Source organism: Chlorocebus sabaeus, chromosome X, assembly GCF_047675955.1.
Source record: "Chlorocebus sabaeus isolate Y175 chromosome X, mChlSab1.0.hap1, whole genome shotgun sequence".
NCBI lineage: Eukaryota > Metazoa > Chordata > Mammalia > Primates > Cercopithecidae > Chlorocebus > Chlorocebus sabaeus.
This window is the reverse complement of record NC_132933.1, coordinates 112301546-112315923: the sequence shown is the minus strand read 5'-3', so window position 1 is coordinate 112315923 and position 14378 is coordinate 112301546. Positions and strand designations below refer to the sequence as shown.

General features: G+C 45.5%; 1 non-coding gene across 1 annotated transcript; it reads right to left on the bottom strand.

Moving 5' to 3' along the window:
- Positions 1 to 5404: 5404 nt before the first annotated feature.
- Positions 5405 to 5466, bottom strand: LOC119622051 (U7 small nuclear RNA). Its single transcript, XR_005238646.1, has one exon. It is a non-coding gene; the product is annotated as a U7 small nuclear RNA (small nuclear RNA).
- Between the last annotated feature and the right edge of the window lie 8912 nt (positions 5467 to 14378).

Below are 14378 nucleotides of genomic sequence, written 5' to 3'. Positions count from 1 at the left end.
AGACGGGGTTTCACCATGTTAGCCAGGATGGTCTTGATCTCCTGACCTCGTGATCTGCCCACCTCGGTCACCCAAAGTGCTGGGACTACAGGTGTGAGCCACTGCGCCTGGCCAAACTCTGCATTCTTTATGTCATTGAGTATGGCCCTAATCTCTGCTACCCTTCCAGGGTATGATATTGTTGATGATTTACTATCTTGGTTTGGTGTACAAACCAAGAGGCTGCAGTGAGCCGAGATTGTGCCACTGCACTCCAGCCTGGGCGACAGAGTGAGACCCTGTCTCACAAAAAGAAAGAAAGAAAGAAAGGAAGAAAGAAAGAAAGAAAGAAAGAAAGAAAGAAAGAAAGAAAGAAAGAAAGAAAGAAAGAAAGAAAGAAAGAAAGAAAGAAAAGAAAAGAAAAAGAAAGAAGTAACTCGCTGTTTAGGTCACCCTTTGTTGGCATCCCTCCCTGCCCTGTCACACGTCCCCAGGCAGCCACTGTGCTTCTTGGGATCTTTTCCCAAGTGAACCACTTGTACCCACACCCTCATCTCAGGGTCAGCTTCTAGGGGAGTCCACACTGAGACAACAGTGCAGTAATAAAGCGAACTGAGAAGCCATCCTATGTTTTCTTGACCTTTGGGCACTTCCAGCCTCCAGACATCCAGACAGTGGAGAGTCTAGTCTGTTTGCACATCTCTGCAGAGAAGATTCCAGCAGCCTCTGTGGGAATCCAGTCTAATGTCCAATTCTCACTGTCGGACCTTTGCTTTTTTTGTTGTTTTCCATCCTTAATCCCTCCTGCTGGAATTTAAAACCACTTCCTCACTTGATGATTTTTTCTCTCTCTCTTTTTTTCCTAGAGCTGGAGAATAGCTGGCCACCAACTTCAGGGAAAGACCCCCTTATATATTTTTATATATTTGAGTATGGGTGTTCGTGTTTACGTCTCCAGGCTGAATAATCCCCGTTCTTTTTAAGACTGCCCATCAGTGCTGTTTTCTAGGCGTTCAATCAGCTTTGCGGCTGTAAGCTGTCACCCCCAGCTGCTCATTGTAGCCCAGCCTGCGGGCTCCTGGAGACCACCAGATGCAGGTTTAACCCGGAGAAGTTCGTAGGAGGGAGGTTCCCCAGCGGTTGTAAATCACCCTCTCCCTTGCCTCCTCCCCGAAGCTGGAGAACAAGCCCCAGCTTGCTGTGAAGGCCATAAAACTTCTCTTCTTTAAAGGGGTCCTTTGTTGGGTATGTTCACTGTAGCAGGCGTGCAAGTCCACCAAGGGCCCATAAAACTTCGCCAGGCTTTGTGTGGGTGACCCCACAGGCCCGTGCAGCAGCAATCCCACCCTTATGCCCACAGTGGAACTGTTGCCGGGTTCACCCAGAAACTGACTGGCCTCAATTTGCCTTGTGATTTGTTTGTTAGCTTTACAAATGGCTTTTGAGGCCAGACAACCCCTCCTAACCCTGAATACTGCATCAGTGGGAGTTCAGGGACTGCCCGGGAACTGCTGGAGGACGGGGAAGGGGGTTGGGTCACTACGGAGATTTTAAAACAATTCACTTCGGGGAAACGCTGTCGCTGCCCTGAACGGTGAGCCAGGATTGGGATACAGCTGGGCTCTCCTTAGGGGGTTTCGTCTCTTGCCCTTGCCAGCCTCGGCCAGGGCCCTGATCCCTGAGAGGCCTCAGATGCCCTTGCCTGCTCCTGGATGCCGAATCCACTCCAGCAATTCTACCGGCCTTGGGAAAGTGAAGTCCAAGCAAAGCCAGTCAGCGAGAGGTTAATATTATACTTATTTCATACATAGCTCAGTGGTTAACAGCACAGGCTTCAAACCACCCAAATGTCCATCAACAGAATAGAGGCAGCCAGATGAACGAATCACACATACATTCTACTGAAAGAAGGAAGCCAGGCATATGAGAGTCAATACTATCCACTTCTATTTATATGAAGCTTAAAAAGAGACAACATTTAATCCATGATAGTAAAAGTCACAATAGTGGTTACCTCTGGGTGGCAAAAGGGGGATGGGTATTGACTGGAAAGGAGCATGAGAGAACTTTCTAGGGGGTGTTAGAAACGTTCCATATCTTGAATTGAGTGGTGGTCACCTAGGTTTTTTTATATATAAAAAGTAATTCAGGCCAGGTGCGGTGGCTCATGCCTGTAATCCCAGCACTTTGGGAAGCCGAGACAGGTGGATCACTTGAAATCAGGAGTTCAAGACCAGCCTGGCCAACATGGTGAAACCCTGTCACTACTAAAAATACAAAAAATTAGCCTGACATGGTGGCACACGCCTGTCGTCCCAGTTACTCAGGAGGCTAAGGTGGGAGAATTGTTTGAACCTGGGAGGCAGAGGTTGCAGTGAGCCACTGCACTCTAGCCTGGGCAACAGAGCAAGACTCCGTCTCAAAAAAAAAAAAAAAAAGAATGAATTAGTGGATTAGGAATTATGTTCTAAATAGACAGCTCTCAAAAGAAGATATACAAACAGCCAACAAACATATGAAAAAATTCACAACATCACTAATTATCAGGGAAATGCAAATTAAAACCACAATGAGATACCACCTTACTCCTGCTAGAATGGCCATAATTTTTAAAAATAAAAAAAAAAAATAGATGTTGATGTGGTTGTAATGGAAAGGGAACACTTCTACACTGCTGGTGGGAATGTAACCTAGTACAACCACTATGGAAAACAGTGTGGAGATTTCTTTTTTGTAATTATTATTTTTTTTTTGAGAAGGAGTCTCGTTCTGTTGCCCAGGCTGGAGTGCAGTGACGCGATCTTGGCTCACTGCAAACTCCACCTCCCAGGTTCAGGCCATTCTCCTGCCTCAGCCTCCCAAGTAGCTGGGACTACAGGTGCCCACCACCATGCCTGGCTAATTTTTTGTATTTTTGGTAGAGATGGGGTTTCACTGTGTTAGCCAGGATGGTCTCAATCTCCTGACCTCGTGATCCAATTGCTTCGGCCTTCCAAAGTGCTGGGATTACAGGCATGAGGCACTGCGCCTGGCTGGAGATTTCTTAAAGAACTAAAAGCAGAACTACTATTTGATCCATCTATACCAGTACTGGGTATCTACCCAAAGGAAAAGAAATCATTATGTGAAAAAGACACATGCACACGCATGTTTATGGCAGCACAGTTCGCAATTGCAAAAATATGGAACCAGCCTAAATGCCCATCAACCAGCAAATGGATAAGAAAATGTGGTATATATACACCATGGAATACTACTCAGCCATAAAAAGGAACAAAATAATGGCTTTTGCAGCGAGTTGGATGCAGCTGGAGGCCATTCTAAGTGAAGTAACACAAAAATGGAAAACCAAATATCATATGTTCTCACTTATAAGTGGGAGCTAAGCTACGAGGATGCAAAGGCATAGGATGATATAATGGACTTTGGGGATTCAGGGGGAAGGATGGGACGGGGGTGGGGATAAAAGACTACATACTAGTTACAGTGTACACTGCTCAGGTGATGGTTGCACCAGAATCTCAGAAATCACCACTAAAGAAATTATCCATGTAAACAAAAACCACCTGTACCCCCAAAAACTACTGAAACAAAACTAAATAAATTAATAAATAGTAAAATATTTTCCTAAAAAAAGAATTATGTTCTAATATTACCTAATGTTAGAAATATCTAATATTAGAAATATGTTCTAATATTATCAATGTTAGATAAAATAGACCAGGCACAGTGGCTCACACCTCTAATCCCAGCACTTTGGGAGGCCAAGGTGGGTGGATCACTTGAGGTCAGGAGTTCGAGACCAGCCTGGCCAATGTGGTGAAACCCCATGTCTACTAAAAATACAAAAATTAGCTGGGTGTGGTGGCGCGTACCTGTAGTCCCAGCTACTCGGGAGGCGGAGGCAGGAGAATCACTTGAATCAGGGAGGTGGAGGCTACAGTGAGCTGATTGTACCACTGCACTCCAGCCTGGGCGAAAGAGTGAGATTCCATCTCAAAAAAAAAAAAAAAAAAAGGTTTGGTAGAATTCAGTTTCTTGCAGTTGTAGGATTGTAGTGCCCATTTTCTTTCTGGCAGTCAGTCAGGGGTCACTCTCAGCTTCTCGAGGCCTCTTTCAGGTAGGTCCAGCACCTTCAAAGCCATTAACAGAATCTTCTTGACATCAAATATCTCTCAACTGTTGAATCCCTTGCTTTAGGAAGAGCCCAACCTCTTTTAAGGATTCGCCTGATTAAGTCAGCACCACCCAGGATAACCAACCTTTTCTTTTCTTTTCTTTTCTTTTTTCTCTTCTCTTTTCTTTTCCTTCCTTCCTTCCTTCCTTCCTTCCTTCCTTCCTTCCTTCCTTCCTTCCTTCTTTCTTTTTCTTGATGGGGTCTCACTGTTGCCCAGGCTGGAGGGCGGTGGCATGATCAGAGTTCACTGCAGCCTCTGCCTCCCAGGCTCAAGCAATCCTCCCACCTCAGCCCCCCAAGTAGCTGGGACTACGGGTGCGCACCAAAAGGCCCAGCTAATTTTTGTATTTTTTGTAGAGACAGGCTTTTGCCACATTACCCAGGCTGGTCTGGAACTCTTGGGCTCAAGCAATTTGCCCACCTCAGATTCCTAAAGTGCTGGGAGTACAGGTGTGCACCATGGAGCCTGGCCATAATCTCCCTTTCTTAAAGTCAACTTGTCCAGGTGCGGTGGCTGACACCTGTAATCACTTTGGGAGGCCGAGGTGGGAGGATCACCTGATGTCAGGAGCTCGAGACCAATGTGGCCAACATGGTAAAACCCCCATCTCTACTACTAGTAAAAAATTACCCGGTTATGGTGGCTTGTGCCTGTAATTCCAGCTACTCAGGAGGCTGAGGCAGGAGAATATCTTGAACCCAGGAAATGGGGATTGCAGTGACCCGAGATTGCACCACTGCACTCCAGCCTGGGTGACAGAAAGAGACTCTGTCTCAAAAAAAAAAAAAAAAAAAAAAAAAGTCAACCTGGTATTAGGGCATAACCTAATCACAGGAGTGATGTGCCATCATAGCCATGAGTCCCACCCATACCCAAGCGGAGGGGAATCTCTAGAGCGTGTGCTTCTGGGGGTGGGAATCTGGGGGCCATCTCAGAATTCCACCTACCACACAATGTATGCTGACCCCATGCTAGAAATGCTATTCACTGAGACTGTAGCATTCTCCCAGCTATACAAGGGCTTCCCGAACCACTCATTTTGAGAGCTTCATGCTCATTCTTGGTTATGAAAAATATGTACATTATTATATAATCTGCTTAAAGGGGTGCCTTTGGGCTGCTGCGTTGTAGCTATGTTACTGACATTGTAGAATATGCCTGTTTCAGCTCATCACAGCAAAGATTTGTCATATAAGCTGGGTCCTATCTGTTTATTGCAAATTTTGATAGCCCGATTTGTGGGGAGGTGGGGCTTTCCAGTAAAAACCGAAAAACCTGCTAGGCAAATCCTAAAAGAGCTGTAACACTAGCCTGATTCTTTTTAAAGAATCACTCACCAAAGAGAAAATAGTCACCAAAAAAACAAACACTGTATGATTCCACTTATATAAGATATGTAGAGTAGCCAAATTCATAGAAACAAAATGTAGAATGTTGTTTGTCAGGAGTTGGTTGGAGGAGTGGGGAGTTGGTGTTTAAGGGATACAGAGTTTCAGATTTGCAAGATGAAAAAGTTTAAGAGATCCCATTCCATGACAATGTAAATATACTTAACACTACTAAATTATACACTTAACAATGGTTCAGGTAGTAAATACTATGTTATGTGGGTTTTTTTCAGCACAGTTAAAAATAAAAAGGGGCTGGACATGGTGACTCACACCTATAATCTCAACACTTTGGGAGGCTGAGCAGGTGGATTGCTTGAGCCCAGGAATTTGAAACCAGCCTGGGCAACATGATGAAACCCTGTCTCTATTAAAAATACAAAAAAAGTAGCCAGGTGTGCCAGTGCACGCCTGTGGTCCCAACTACTCAGGAGGCTAAGGTGGGAGGATTGCTTGAGCCTGGGAGGCAGAAGCTGCAGTGAGCTGAGATCGAACCACTGCACCCCCGCCAGGGTGACAGAGCAAGACCCTGTCTCAAAAAAGGTGGAGGTGGGGAAGGGGGGAGGAAAAAAAAGGAAAAGAAACATTCATCAAAGCTTTATGTGATGTGAAGTATGAAAGAGCTCTTCAGAGCAGCCTCAGGATCAGGAAAAGTTAGTAGAGTTGTAGCAGATGTGGTGGGTTTGCTCTCTTGACATCCATCCCCCACCCATCTTTCTCTACACCTTCCTCTACTGCAGAACCTGGAGAGCTAAAATCTGCACTTACTCCAAGACTCTCTTGGAGCTAGGGTTCTGGTTGTGAATTCAAGTCTACCCAACTAGATGCTCTTTCAGATGATTTGGAAGGTGGGGCAAGGCGGAGGCCATGTCCCATTGACAAGTATGATTGTAGGGCCAGTGAGTTTCTGCAGTAATCTTCCAGTGTCCAACACTAGCCTAATGAGGGTCAACTGGCAGTTGCAGCAACAGCATGAGTGTCTTCCTGATCCCTGGGTCCCCGCTAAAGCAGAGTGCTCTTGAAGTCACCAGTCCCCATAGAGCCTTCTAATTCCCACCTTCCTGATTGAGGTAGAGGTAGAGTCGCTCCCCTAGCAGGCAAGTAGTCTGTGCTGTCACTCTGATAGTCATTCTTGGGGGGCCAGCTCAAAGCCTCATCTTCCCTTCTATACACCAATTTTGCAAATACTTAGTTGCAATAGACTGAATGTTTTTGTCCCCCAAAATTCTGATGTTGAAATCTTAGCCCCCAAGATGATTGTATTAGGAGGTAGGGCCTTTGAGAGGTAACTAGGTCATGAGGGTGAAACCCTCATGAATGGGATTTGTGCCCCTATAAAAGGGACCCCAGAGGGCTACTTTGCCCTTTCTGCCATGTGAGGACAAAGTGAGAAGACACCATCTATGAACCAGGAAGTGGGCTCTCACCAGACACTGATTCTGCTGGAGCCTTGATCTTGGACTTCCCAGCCTCTGGAAGTATGAGAAATCAATTTCCATTGTTTATAAGGTGTCTTGTTTATGGTGCTTTGTTATAGCAGCCTGAACAGACTAAAACATGATCACCAGAATTAAATCCCTTTCTGCTTAAAATAACTGGAGTGATTTCTTTTTCCTGTAACTGGACCCTGAGTGTTGGTCATACATGATGAGACTCTATTTGCAATTTGATCATTCAATATTGCAGGGTTTGGGGGGCATCTGATAAAGATCGGCATTGCTGACTTTTTCCAGGGCTGTGCTGCCCCCCTTAAGTGGATCTTCACCCCCTACCCCTGAGCTGGACCTTACCATCGTTGGGCAATGATCTCTTTCCCTCCTTTCTCTTCCATGACTATTTGAAAACTATTTCCCTCTGCTCAAGCTCCCTACCTCATTGCAGCAGACCCTAGGGCTGTCTGCTCAAGATATACCTCCACCTCTTTTCAGCTAACAGAACCCAATTTTGTTTGGGTATTAGGCAAAAATCTTTTAACTTCAGGTAATACTCTCTGTGATGGGATTGTGACCCAGTTCTGGCTAATAAGGGGAAGTCTCCTGGGAGTCTCCTGAAGATAATTTTTCTTCCTTTATAATAAAAAGGAAAAATAAAAAGCAGTGAGGAGAAGTTTTCTCACCACCTGACTGTCCGTGACTTCCTATCCTAAACAGGCACTTGATGCCTGGAGCTGCAGCAGCCATCTTGACACCACGAGGTGACAAGCGTAGGGAGAAATAGCTAAGGACGGCACAGCAGAGTGGCTGACAGAGCTGAGGCCTCAGTGCAACCAATGAACTGTGGACAAGCCCTGGAACTGTCTACCTCCAGACTTCTTGCTAACTAAGCAGTAGAGATTTAAGCCACTGTTAGTTGGGTGTTTGGTTACCTGAAGTCAAAATCCCTCCTAAATAATACATCTAACCCATTCCTGATAACTCTCCAGATGCCCTTGCTTTTGACTCTACAAATGGAGTCCCTTTCCTGTCCTCCACCCCACCAACACACAAGCTTTCTCCCTTCCCTCTTGTCTCATCGCAAGCCTCTGATCTGCGGTTAATCTCCTGTGCTGTGGACACCACCTCCTCCGTGATGTAGGGACCTCAGCCCAGCAGTCAGATCCTTTCTCTCCCACATCTTCCATCTCAGATTCTCCAGCAGCATTTTCTCAACTGTGGTCTTGAGTCAGCACCCCAGACTATGCGTACAGGATTGAATGAACATGTCACCTCCTCATCACCGGATAACTGCTGCTAAAGGGCCCCTTTTGAGTGCCCTGGATGAGCCTGTAGGAGATGAAAGAAGCAAGAGGCTAAGGGCTTTGAACTGTCCTCTGTCTCCAGAGTAAGCGGTTGCCGGGACCATGTGTGTTCACTATGGGTGCTCAGGCCACAATCAACGCCTGCCTTCCACTGCCAGGGTTATATCCCTTCTGCTTTTTCTCCTCATTTTTATTGAGGGCATATTTTCTTTATCTTTAAAGCTTTTATAGCTTTGTCTGTCGGCCTCATTTTAGTGCATTCTGTTGTTATGATTTATGCTGCTTTTACTGGCTCTTTACCCTCAGCACATAAACATGTTTAAGTTTTCCACATCTTAAAAAAAAAATAAAATAAAATAAAAAACCCTTCCTTGACCCTGTGTTCTCATCTAGTTTCTGCATTCTCTCCCTCTCTCCCCTGCTCTCTCTCTCTCTCTCTCTCTCTGCCCTCTTCATTGTCAGTTCTTTAGAAGTCATCTGAACTCGCAATATTTTCTTCCATCCCACTCATTCCTTAACTCTGCTGGCCAACTCGGCTCTCCAAAAGCCAGAGATTCAGCCCAGCTTTGCTTAGCACAATGGGGGGTTGTATTGGCAGGATGCTGGGAATCTCTCAGGGCTGTGGGAAGAGAAGACAGGAAGAGATGCAGCTGGGCCACCAGGATCCCCCGAGACTTTTTTCTTGTGGCCCCCACACTCTCTCTTCTCTGAGCTTCTCTGTTTGGAGTGATGGCATTCTTTCCTCCATGTGACTCCTAGCTTCTCCAGAGCGTCTATCTTGTGGCTCCCACCCCTAGGGAAGGTTCAACTTGCTCGCCTTCATTAGTCCCAGTTTGAAAATCCCAGGGAAGGGTTCTGATTGGCCCAGTGTGGGTCAGGTGTCTTCTCACGGATCAATCAGCCATGGCCACAGGAGTGAAAGTCACACAGCTGAGGCAAAACCACAGCTGACTTCCTCCCTACCAGCAGTGCTTCACTGAAACTACTCTCATCTTGGGGGCACCCCACCCACACGGCTCAGGCCTGACCTCTTCGTGTGCGCCTGTGGCTTCCGATTGCTGCTATCTGCGTGAAGCCGTGGAGCGCTACTGCTTGTGTGTACAACAGAGCAGCAAGGCCAGCTTCAACTGATGATTCTCAGGTGTATAAATACCGCAGCTTCCTCAGTCCCCAAGATGGGCTAATGTGGTGGGCACAGAGATGAGCCCCCCAGGTTCCCCTCCAAGGAGAGATTTCGTTGCCCCAGTAGAGCAGACAGCCTCCATCCAGCTGCTAAGTGCAGATGAAGTTTGCACCTCGCCCAGAGGCACTTCCTCCCCCCGGGGTAACCCACAGCCAATGACTGGTCATTTCATCCCACTCCAAGACAGCACTGGCAGGCCAGACGTACTTCAGCGTTCCCCACAATCCCCACAATCGCTCCAGGCTTCATCAGGCCAGCTTTGCAATTCAACCCTTCCCTCTGCCCAACCCCACTTCCTCCTCCTCCTTCCACAGACGTTCCTAATGACGATCTTGCCTGCCAAACTCCATTTCAGTTTCTGCCTGTTGAGAACCTAGCCTGTGACAGAACTGAGCTCTGTGTTCCACACTGTCTCTCAGAGGTCCCCCTTGGGACTGAGCGCCAGTTGCCTGCAGTGGGAACTGACTTGGTGACACTCCCTTTATTGCTGGCTTCTCTCTCCTGTCCCACATCCCCATTCCCAAACCCATATTCTCTGAATCTCCTAAAATCTAAATCTGTTTGCTCTCAAGCCTTTCTCTTGAGATCTGCTTCTGGGACAACCCAGACTGAGACACCAGTACTTTCTTGCTGTTAAATCCAGATGACCCAAACTTCATCTACACTGTGTACCACTGTGTTTTTTGAAACACTTTCTTCCCGCAACTCCCTGAGACACTTTTCTGCTTCCCCTCCGGCCATTCCTTCTTCCCCTGCCCACTCCCAGAGTTGACAGCCTGGCTTTCTCTTGCAGCCAACACAGCTGAGAGGACCTCAGTCACTCCTCTGGAGCTGACTGCCACTACACAGGAATGACCCACATTGTCCATTTCCCACCCAGATCTCTCTCTCTATCTCTGTGCTGAACTCTGGACTCATATATCCAACTGTCTCCCACCATCTCTACGTGGATGTCCCACAGACACTTCAAATCATCATGGCAGGACTGAGCTCCTCACCATTTTCCTAAGCCGCTTTTCCTGCTATACTCCTTTCTGTATTCTTCTCCTACGTTCCCCATCTCAGCAAATGGCATCACTGTCCCCAAAGTCAGCTATTCTGGGAGTCACCCAGCCTCCTACAAGTAAGTCTCCCTGCTCCCAGAATGTGCCATCCACTAGCCACGAAACCTTGAATAACTCATGAAACCTCTCTTAGCCTCAGTTTCTGCATCTGAAAAATGGGTTGTTAACAATAGTACAAGACTGGGCGCGGGGCTCATGCCTGTAACTCCAGCACTTTGAGAGGCCAAGGCGGGTGGATCACCTGAGGTTAGGAGTTCAATATCAGCCTGGCCGACATGGTGAAATCCTGTCTCTACTAAAATACAAAAATTAGCTGGGCATAGTGGCGAGCACCTGTAATCCCAGCTACTCAGGAGGCTGAGGCAGGAGAATCATTTGAACCTGAGAGGTGGAGGTTGCAGTGAGCTAAGATTGTGCCACTGCACTCTAGCTTGGGCAACAGAGCAAGACTCCTTCTCGAAAACATAAAAAATAATAGTACATACTCGGTAGAGTTGCTGTGAGGTTTAAAAGATACTAAAGGCATAAAATTCTAAGAAAATGATATGGCACACAGTGTCTTAGTCCCTTTTGTGCTGCTATAAAAGATTGTCACAGACTGGGTAATTTATAAGGAACAGACATTGATTTATTGCAGTTCTGGAGGCTGGGACATCTGAGATCAAGGTGCTGGCAGGTTCAGTCTCTGGTCCAAGATGGTGCCACGTTGCTGTGTCTTCCAGAGAGGAGGAATACTGTGTCTTCACATGGCAGAAAATGGAAAGACAAAAAAGAATGAACTCTGTGGAACTCTGTGTCCTCACGTGGCAGAAGAGCAGAAGAGAGTGAACCCACTCCCACTAACCCTTTTTATAGTGGCATTAATTCATTCACGAGGGCAGAACCCTCATGACCTAAATATTTCCCCAAAGGCCCCACCTCCCAACACTGTTGCATAGGGATTAAATTTCTAACACGTGAATTTTGGGGGACACATTCAGACCACAACAGTAAGCATTCAATGATTGGTAGTTTTTCATTATTGTTTCTGCTTTTGTTTATCTTTATCCTTTCTAAGGCTCTTCTCACTTTCTGTCTTGTACCATAGGTACTTACATGCCATCTTTAAATGCTCAATTGGTCTGCAAACTTCTTTCTTTTTCTCTTCTTTCTTTTCTTTTCTTTCTTTTTTTTTTTTTTTTTAGTTTGAGACAGGGTCTTGCTCTGCTGTTCAGGTCGGAGTGCAATGGTGTGATCACGGTTCACTGTAGCCTCGACCTCCCAGGTTCAAGCAATCCTCCTGACTCAGCCTCCTGAGTAGATGGAACCACAAAAACACACTGCCGCATCTGGCTATTTTTTTTTTTTTTAATTTTGTAATAGAGACAGGGTCTCCTTGTGTTGCCCAGGCTGGTCTTGAACTCCTGAGCTCAATTGATCGTCCTCCCTCAGCTTCCCAAAGTGCCGAGATTACAGGTGCAAGCCACCATGCCCAGCCATGTCTGCAAGATTCTTGAAGGAAGAAGGTACCTTATCTATCTATCTACCTATCTATTTATCTACCCATTCATCTATCATCTATCTATCTATCTAGATGTCTATCTATCTAAGGCCACTGTTGCCTTTGACTCCTACTTCCTGGTGGCCATACTCACCCTTAGATCAGGTTGCATTGGAGTAACTGGGGGATTTATATATATTATATATTTATCCAGCTAAGGGGAAGTTCAGTTGAGGATATATTTAAGTCGTGTTTAGTGGAATATTTTGTGTGTGCTGTTTTGTTGTTGTCGTTGTTGTTGTTGTTGTTTTGAGGTAGAGTCTAGCTCTGGCACCCAGAGTAGAGTGCAATGGCGCCATCTGGGCTCACTGCAACCTCCGACTCCTATGTTCAAGCAATTCTCCTGCCTCAGCCTCCCTAGTAGCTGGGATTACAGGCTTGTGCCACCACGCCCGGCTAATTTTTATATTGTTAGTAGAGACAGGGTTCCAACATGTTGGCCAGGCTGGTGTCGAACTCCCCACCTCAGGTGATCTGCCTGTCTCAGACTCCCAAAGTGCTGGGATTACAAGTGTGAGCTACCGTGCCTGGGATTTTGTGTGTACTTTTAAGACATTACTAGCCATCCCAGTGTCAGAATGGCTTCTAGGAAACTCTCACCACCCACTGGATTGACTCTCCAGTTGGTTCAGGCCCAGAGGTTAGATCTCAGTGTAAATCCATCTTGTGGTGTCCAGAACCAGAAGTACAGTGGAAGAGAAACAAGGTTTGAAAAGCATGGAGTCAGAAACTACTCTGTGGAAAATTCAGACATGAAAATTTGTAAGCAGAGGATTCAGTTGCCATCCAAGCCTAGACAAAACGGAAATTCTCCCCGTCTGGAATATATTCGGTGATGCAATGTACACAATTATGAACGTACCATACATTTTTCTTTTCTGATGGAATGTATGTGAAATAGAATGGATCAGAATTCCTGGTTTATAGGGCACAAACCTACATCAGTATAAAAAACAGAAAGCAGGTCTGTGTGTGAAGTCCCATGTTTTATCCAGCCCAGTGAATTGGACTGCATCTTGGAGTACCTGATGTCCCTTGTCCTGATGAAGTCTGGCAGTTCCAGATGAAACGGCAGGCCAAATTGCCACTGACACAGCAAAATGCCCTAAAAAAACATATTTATCAACGAGTCAATTTTTATCCCATAAGAGTAATTCGATTACATAATTACGTAGCCCTGCACAATGTAGAGGAAATTTAAGAAGGCATTTGAATTGCCCTTATATGCCCGAATTTCAGATTAACTATATAATATATATATAAAATGTATTAAATGTGTGTGTACATATATACATACACACACACACACACACATTTTTAGAATCATTGATCCCACCGAAAATCGATCAACCAGTATGCAGCTGAAAATGGCAAGATTAAAAACTACTATAGAGGTGTGTTAGGCAGTTAATTAATAAAAACATTCTGTTACATTGTCTGAATTCTGTGAGGTTTAGGGTACTTGTCAACTCTTCAAAATTCAGAATTTCTTGTGATTTCTTTTCATACTAAAGTGTATACCTGGAATCCTATATACTGTTACTTAAAGTGGAACCCCAAAATTGTATAAGTTTCTGGCCCCACTTTACCTGGGTCCTTGTCAAGTGTCACCCCGACATGTGTGGTACACACCACACAGCACACACATTTCCAACAGGGGTTCACGCTGGAAGGTGTATCTCTTGATGGAGGGAAGAAAGGGCCAAGGGCCTTGATGGAGGTAAAAAAGGCTATGGTTCTATCATGTAATAGAGCTGGGACTTGGAATCCACAGAGGTGAAACGGTGGGGCAAATCCAATCACTTGGCTTCCACTTTGGGGACTGAGGCACAAGAATGGCAAATAGAAAAAGAGGAGGGGGGTTAGCAGCATCCATAGACTCTTTAAAAAAAAAAAAAAGAAAAGAAAAGAAAAAGAGGAAGGGGAGAAAAAGACCCTTCTAAGTAGGTTGCAGTTCTGTATTGGGCCACAAGATGGCAGTAAAAGAGTGTGCTCTACTTTCAGTCAAAAACTCATTAACAGCTAATCAAAGCAAAGCGGGTTTTTCCTGTTTCCTGCCGGTGCCTTCTCCCCTTTTCCAAGCCTCAGTGCATTTACTATTGTTCCATTCTTTTTGGTTAAAGTCATCACAAATCTGCGTTTTTGTTTGTTAACTCAGCTGTAGCCTGCAGTTCGTCTTCTAGACAACTTTCCTTGCTTCTTACAGTTAAGGATTATGTTCTTATTAACTATTATTAGAAGAATTTTCTGACTCAGAAGTTTCAGGACTTAAAGCTATAGTCTTAGTTCAATAATTGCCTGATTATGTG